The sequence below is a fragment of the Cupressus sempervirens genome, chromosome 2, assembly GCF_028749045.1.
Source record: "Cupressus sempervirens isolate cs-2001-9-10 chromosome 2, ASM2874904v1, whole genome shotgun sequence".
NCBI lineage: Eukaryota > Viridiplantae > Streptophyta > Pinopsida > Cupressales > Cupressaceae > Cupressus > Cupressus sempervirens.
The window spans coordinates 688,782,344-688,790,529 of NC_143119.1; the positions used below are offsets into that span (position 1 = coordinate 688,782,344).

Sequence of the window (8,186 nt, forward strand, 5' to 3'; positions counted from 1 at the left end):
TTTTCCCTCTATCACCATTTCTTTCTTTATCTTTTGACATAATGATGGGGCTGAGCCTAAACATTATAGTCAGTTCATATTGTTATCTATCCAATCTAAATATATTATGTATAACATTTAAAATACAACTTCAAAATTATTAGGTTTTCAGTTTATCTTAATGAAATTTGATTGTATGTATATTTTGTATAAATGTCTTAAATCTATAATTAGAACTTATTTTTCAAGTTCATTGTAGTGATGATGAATTATAAAACATGATCTGAAATATTGACATAATAAACTTGTCTTCTCTAGTTCATTGTTATGATGATGAATCATAGAATATGATCATCATAATGAAATATGATTTAAAAGATCGAGACCAAAAAATTATGTTTTCCATGTCAATGTTTTGATAATAGATTATAAGTATGATCTAATATATTGAAACAAAATATACACATGCTTTTCTCTAACCCATTGCTACTATAAAAATATAATAGAATAAGATTTAAAATATTGACAAAAAGTACTTACATTCTCTTTTAAGCCTACAATCTAATAATAAAAAAATCATGAAATATAATCACAAACATTAATACAAAATGCATACAACAAAATTTAAGTACTAATAAAAGTGGCACTTCTGAACTAAATTTATAAGATAATTATTTTTAAGACAATTGATATATATCACGCGTTGCATGTTGGATCGGTTGGGGTGTAATTTATACAGAATAGAGTAATTTCATTTCACTTACAGTCAAAGATTCCTCTGCATGCCGTCTTAGCTCAGCTGGTAGAGCGCGTGGCTTTTAACCACGTGGTCGTGGGTTCGATTCCCACAGACGGCGACGGATTTTGATTTTAACAGCCAATTTATGATGTATGATACAGCCAATTCTATCACTTAATTATTAAAATTTTAAATTTTCTTTGTTATGATAGATTATAAGTATGATTTAAAATGTTGAAACAAAATATACACATTCTATTTTTAGTTAGCATTCTCTTCCGTAGTTCATTGTCATGATAAATATCATTAAATATGATATAAAATACTGACACAAAAAAATTACATACATTTTTTTTTCCTGAAACCCATCTAATAATATAGACCGTAGTTCATTGTCATGATAAATACCATTAAATAAGATATAAAATAATGACACAAAAAAATTACATACATTTTTTCCTGAAACCCATCTAATAATATAGACCATAAGATTTGATCTTAAACATCAAAAAAAAAAATACAGACAATAAAATTCATAAACTTTTAATATTAAAAAAAATGAATTGTAGTCATTTTGAACTAAACAAACAGCAATATTTTCTTAAATTCTGATTAAAACATATTTTCAATCCAAGACATAATTTAAAATGTCATGACTGTAGAGGAAGCTGCCTGGTCTAATCTGCTCTTAAAATCTTAACAATGAACAAGCTTGCTACTTATGTATACCTTACAAAACATCCTTAGAGGTTCTGCAGGACAGTAAAAGAGTCTTGAAAGCAAACTTGTCCTATTTCCTTTGGTCTAGGAGATTTGGATACAAGACTGAAAGTACTGTATCTCACCATAAGCATTTCTGTTTCAATGGTTAACAGTTAAAACTATAACATGAGCGAAAAATGAATGTTATCCGCTGATTAAAATAGAGATCGATGAATTCACACAAAATGGATACATTGAACCAAAAATAAAATAAAAAGAACAATGGCAGGGACAAAGCATGAGATCAACAAGGAATAATATCCCTGAAACATAAAATGCTACTCCAAATGATGAGGATAGATGTTATGCAAAGGTAAGCATAAATCTTCTCTATTGTTAAGTTGTCAAATTCTCACAACAACAAAACAATGGTGTAAATTCTTGGTTTGAACGAAAACTCGTGTAGCATAACTCTAAATAATCATTTCTTCTCAGTTCTCACAATCTATTTGTTCAGGGCACTCATTTATAAGCTCATAGTGATAGCTTTAGGAATCAAATAATAATGAAGTAATGTCTTTAAAGCTTCTTTAAACCCAGCCTACTCTTTTGATCACAAAGAGGAATAAAATGCTAAAAACCTCCTAAGAAGGCTCCTTTGCATTTTAACTGCTTTCTCTTTGACATATGCATTGTTTGGGATTAATGACACTTTCAATTAAATGAACTTTTCTTTAATATTATATATATATATAATAATATACAGTTTTATATTTATATTCCAATATAGGATAAAATCAAATACCTATATTATCAGATGTAGCAGGCAGCTTGGCTTCTTGAAAATTAAATGTCCTGATAGATCCCATTCCAAATCAATGATGGCTGTCAGCCTTTCCTTCCTGAGCAATTTGTTTTCCAAATGGTTACTTTATGCAACCCTACTGTATTTCGCAGACAAGACAGAAATTCAAGTCGGTGATAACATCAATTTAGACTGAGCTGAACATCAAGAAATGATAGTTTTTTGGTGAAAGTAGGCGAAAACAAGAAACCAAACAAACTCTTAAAAATCTGAGAGAGAAACAAGAAATGCCCCTGCATCCTACGAGCGCAATCAACATGAAGGGGATTGCAAAATATGAATTTGGAAACAGAGAGAATCACAAGGAGTAAAGAAACGCAACCTAGCAATTACTTGAGCCTAGCAGTTACCTAAAATTATATGTTGTTTTACATGACAAACTGTGTTACAAACATGTGATATATCTGCTACTAGTAAAATTGTTGGACTGAATTGGTCTTCTGTTCTTCCTGCAGTTATAAAAACTATCAAAAGGGTGTGTTGTATACTCTCCGCTTGGCATTGCTCTATTTTCAGTTGTAAGAAATAGGACTTTATAATGCTGCCAGTGGCTTCTAAATGAAAATTGTAACACATGTGTGCCACTTTTATAAGAGTTTCTCTCAATCTTGAAGAAATAATGCATTTTTTTTCCCCTCTGTATATGGGTTTCCTATCCTGCAATTAAAAACTATGATTTCTTTGCTCTCTCTGTTGAAATATCCATTCTCAATTTTGAACCTATGAAATGTTTTATTGGAAGAGCTGAGTGATGTGTTTTAACATGGAATTGAGCCCTTCATTTACAGCTGCGTCAGTAGTCAGTAGAATGGCCAATGAGAACAATCTATTCTTGTTGTTAACCTCCCATGTTGGTGAACCCTCCATTACATATTAAACCACAAATCTTTATTTTTTCTTGATTGTTCAATGTAGTAAAGAAATGTTGAAGACTTTGTGGTTTGTGATTGTCAACGCTCTGTTCATACAAATTTCCAAGCATACAAATAGATGGTCTATAATTTATACCCCTTCTGATACAAGCTACAGGTCTTTAGATAAAGAGCTTTCCCATGGTAAAATAAAAGTGGGCTTACCTCATGACGGTTCGTGTCCACATTGAGGCACTTGGCAAGCAAAAAATAGGAGTTTGGGGACATGGACAGAGCAGGTTGAATTCTGCTCATGAGCTCTGCCACTCATCAAAATACCAAGGTCCTAACACATGTAGAGCTAATAGAAGAGTAGAAACCGTGTGATTTCTTGGTAAAATGAAAACGTCGTCATACAGTTTAGTATTCAGTTCTTTCATCAAACAGCATGGTATTTCAAATTTTTTAATTGCTTCCATTGTGAGGGTTTATGAGATGAGTGTTACCCAATCCTACAATCCGCTTATAATCTTTGACTTTGTTAAGAGTACTATTTGAGTCAAACAAGGGCGACTTCTGTTGTCTCTTACATGACAGAGACTTTGCCCATACAGCCTACCCATAATTCTATGCAAAGAACATATTCTGTCAACAGTATTTCAAAGAGACTTTGCCCGTACAGCCTACCCATAATTCTATGCAAAGAACATATTCTGTCAACAGTATTTCAAAGAGACTTTGCCCGTACAGCCTACCCATAATTCTATGGAAAGAACATATCCTATCAACAGTATTTGCATTATCTTTATGCCTGAGGTCTCGGTCCTCCCAATGTCTATAACGAAGAGTGCCCAGATTTCTAACTTGACTCTTCCTGGTCAAACCGTCTGTTGGCTGGTAGTCCATTCGATAAGATACTTATTTCCCAAGTTGAAATTTGAGCCTCCTATAGACTTACTCTTCCTTCATAGCAGTAAGCAGGCCCAGCTACAGTAAGACTAGTCCAACATCGAATTGTCAATGCATGTGCCCAAGTTATCTTCTAGTCAAGTTCTTGTTGTGTCCAGGCTCAGTATTAGGCAATAATAAATAGTATGTTGATGTCCATTATTTCCAGATCAGGCTTGTCAGATTGTCACGATAAGTTTCTTAATCACATTAAGTCTCAGTTTCCTTGAAGAAGATTCTGGTCAATTTATAAGTTCAATTACTAGGGTATTTCATTACTTGTGCAACTGGTAAGCCTTTTAGCTACTGCAATTTATCACATTGTTTCATTGTTTAGCACATTCAGTCTTATTTAAGCTGCCTCTAGGAACGCCCTCCTGAGTCTAAGCCGAAGGTGTTTGATTGCAACGTCCCATCAAAGGTTTGAAATTGTGGTTTCAATTTTTTGCAATTATTTTGTCAACAAAAACCAAAGCTTTTTAAGCCAGTCTCAGTCTCTGGATAAGGGACAAAGACTTCAAAGAGACTTTGCGCATATTGTGAGAAATATAAATTAAAATCAAACTTAATCTCACAATCCTAAACCTAAAAACTTTGCTCGGCACTTAAAAGTTTCTCGACACATGAAGGTGCCAAGTGCGAGTTTTACTCGGCACTTGATGGTGCCGAGTGGTAGGTTGCTCAGCACTTGAAGAACAGTGCTCAGCACAGGAAGGTGCCGAGTGCCAGAATTACTCGGCACTTGAAGGTGCTGAGTGACAAGCAATAGGTGCCGAGTGAACTCAACACAAAAAGGAGCTCGGCAGCAAATAGATGCCGAGTATGCTCGGCTCCAAAAGAAATGCTCAGCAACAATAGATGCCGAGTGAGCTCGGCTCCAACTAAAGTTTATAATTTAGAAAATTCCAACGTGAATGCATTCACCATTAAAACTAGAGAGCCAAAGCTTTAAGCATTCAAACTAATTTCACAAATGCAACATACAAGGGAAGATCAATAGATTCAAGTATGCTTGCTTGCTTTTTATTCAATCTTTCATTAAACTATTACAAAATCTGGGAGCATTCGACTTCAACCAGAAAACCCTAAAATAACCCTAAACTGATACTACTTCAAACTTCAATAAACTTTAGATCTGCAACTCTAATGGCTACATACAATGGTGCCTAGAGCAATCACTACTTCAACAGGGCAAAAAACAAACAACAACAAACTTACTGAGTGGGGAGGAGAAACACGTGCAACTGCAGGCACAAACTTCTTTCCTTCTTCCTTCCTCTTCTCAGCTCTGCAACTTCTCTCTAATTTGCTTGATCTGCAAACTCTGCTGAATAAATGAATAAACATTCCTTTTTGTCACATTCCATTTTCCCCATCATTTCCAAATTCAAAAATCCCACCTACCGCATTCATGTTTTCTATCTGTTCTGCTGGTCGTCAGGTGGTAGGTGGGCATTTGGCTCCAGGGGCAAACGTTAACCGCCGTATTAATTTTCCAACACTCCCCTTTTGTCTCGAGCCAAACAAAACAAGGATCACAACTGATCCACATCAACTACATCAAAACGCTCTCTTAGGTGTACAAAAATTTCAATGCCTAATGGCTTGGTGAAAATGTTTGCTAGCTGTTACTTAGACTTGCAAAAATTTATTTTGATATCCCCATTCTCCACCAACTCTCTGATGAAGTGATATCTGATCTCTATGTGTTTGCTTCTCCCATGAAAGACTGGATTCTTGGACAATGCACTTGATGAGATGTTGTCACAATAAATTGTGGTTCCATCCTCTTGCCTTTCATTCAAATCTGTCAAGATCCTTCTTAGCCAAATTGCTTGACATGCTGCTGCATTTGCTACAATGTATTCAACCTTTGTTGTAGATTGAGCAACAATAGGTTGCTTATTGGATGCCCATGAAATTGCACCCAATCCCATATGAAACATGTATCTGGAAGTGCTCTTCCTATCATCTAAACTTTCAGACAAATCACTATCAGTATAACCAACTAACTTGAAATCATTATTTGCAGTATACAAAATTCCAAATCCCTTGGTACCTTTCACATACCTTAGGATCCTTTTTCCCGCTTGCCAATGGGAATCCTTTGGTGTTTCCATAAATTTGAAAATCAGACTTACTGCATGCATTAGGTCTGACCGATTTGTAGTCAAATACATTAGACTTCCAAACATACTCTTGTATAATGTTGGATCCACTTTTTTGCTAGAGTCTTCCTTGCTCAACTTCAGACCTACTGCTATTGGTGTGGGGGCTACCTTACTATTCTGCATATTAAATCTCTCCAAGATCTGCCTTGCATATTTTTTTTGAGAGATGAAGATGCCATCATGCATTTGTTTTACTTCTATGCCTAGAAAGTATTTCAAGAGACCTAGGTCTGTCATTTCAAATTCACTTTTCAAGGCCTCTTTGAATTCACCAATTAGAGCCTTGTCATTACCAGTAAAAATTAAGTCAGCTACATACAAGACAACAATCAATACATTACCATCTGCTGCCTTGATGTAAAGAGTGGGCTCACCATTGCTTTTGCTAAAGCCATTGCTCATCAAATATGAGTCAATCCTACTGTACCATGCTCTTGGAGCTTGCTTGAGCCCATAAAGAGCTCTCTTCAACCTATATACTTTGTTCTCTTCACCTGCAACTTCATAACTAGGTGGCTGCTCTACATACACTTCTTCTTTCAATACACCATTAAGGAAGGCAGACTTCACATCCATTTGAAATACCTTCCACTTGTGCTGAGCTGCAATTGCTATGACAGCACGCACGGTTTCCATTCTTGCAACAGGGGCATATGTCTCATCATACTCTCTTCCATACTGTTGTTTGTAGCTCTTGACTACCAGCCTTGCCTAATGCCTATCACTGTTGCCTTCAGCATTGCGTTTGGTCTTATAGACCCATTTCACTCCAATCACTTGCTTCTTGGGAGGAAAATCAATTAGCTCCCATGTCTCATTTCTTTCTATGGCATATATTTCCTCATCCATGGCCTTACACCATTTCTTCTCCTTAATAGCTTCCTCAAAATATACTGGATCACTATGAGAAAATAATGCAAAATTAACACTCTATTCATAATATTCATACCTTTCATCTTGGTATATCTCCCTAAGACTCTTGGTCTTTCTTGGTCACAGGGAGGAGAGTGTAGGATTAGAGTCTTCATTGCTACTGCATTGCCGACTAGCTCGGTCTTCACTGGTGCTCGGCACTGACACTCGATCATGCCTAGAGGAGATCAATAATGACTGAACCTGCTTGCCTTTTCTTCTATTTGTTCCTTCTTGCTGTTCATTAGCATCTTCTTCACTCATAATTGACACTTTACTTGAAGTGCTTGGTGACTCATCAATTTGTCCATACCAAGATTGATTTTCAAGAAATTCCACATCTCTTGAAAGCATCATCTTGTTTTTCAATGGGTCATACAATCTGTATGCCTTTGATTCTAGGCTGTACCCTGTGAAGATGCACTTCACACCTTTATCATCCAATTTTTTCCTTTTCTCTTTAGGCACATGTGCATATGCAACACATCCAAACACCCTTAAGTAGTCAATTGTCCATCTTTTTCATGACCATGCTTCCATTGAAATTCTATCACGGACTGCCTTTGTAGGACACCTATTAATTAGGTAAACTACTGTTGCCACAGCCTCTCCCCAAAATTCAGTTGGGAGACTTTTCTCTTTCATCATGCTCCTTGCCATTTCAACAATGGCCATGTTCTTTCTTTTAGCCACTCCATTCTGCTGTGGTGTATAGCTGGTTGTGAGCTCTTTCTTTATGCCATGTTTCTTACAAAAGTTTACAAAAGAATTGGAGGTATACTCCCCTCCTCTATCTGATCTAAGGACCTTGATATAGTGTCCACATTCTCTTTCAGCCTGGGCTTTGAATTCTACAAATTTATCAAATGCTTCATATTTATTCTTTAAGAAATACACCCATGTCCTATGACTGAAATCATCAATAAATGTCATGAAATAAGTACTCCCCCCAATGGAAGTAACTTGCATAGGACCGACTAGGTCGGTATGCACTAACTCTAATGAATATCTAGCCCTCC

General features: G+C 35.8%; 1 non-coding gene across 1 annotated transcript; it reads left to right on the forward strand.

Moving 5' to 3' along the window:
• The first annotated feature begins 763 nt into the window (after nucleotides 1-763).
• Nucleotides 764-836, forward strand: TRNAK-UUU (transfer RNA lysine (anticodon UUU)). Its single transcript has one exon. It is a non-coding gene; the product is annotated as a tRNA-Lys (tRNA).
• Nucleotides 837-8,186: the final 7,350 nt, after the last annotated feature.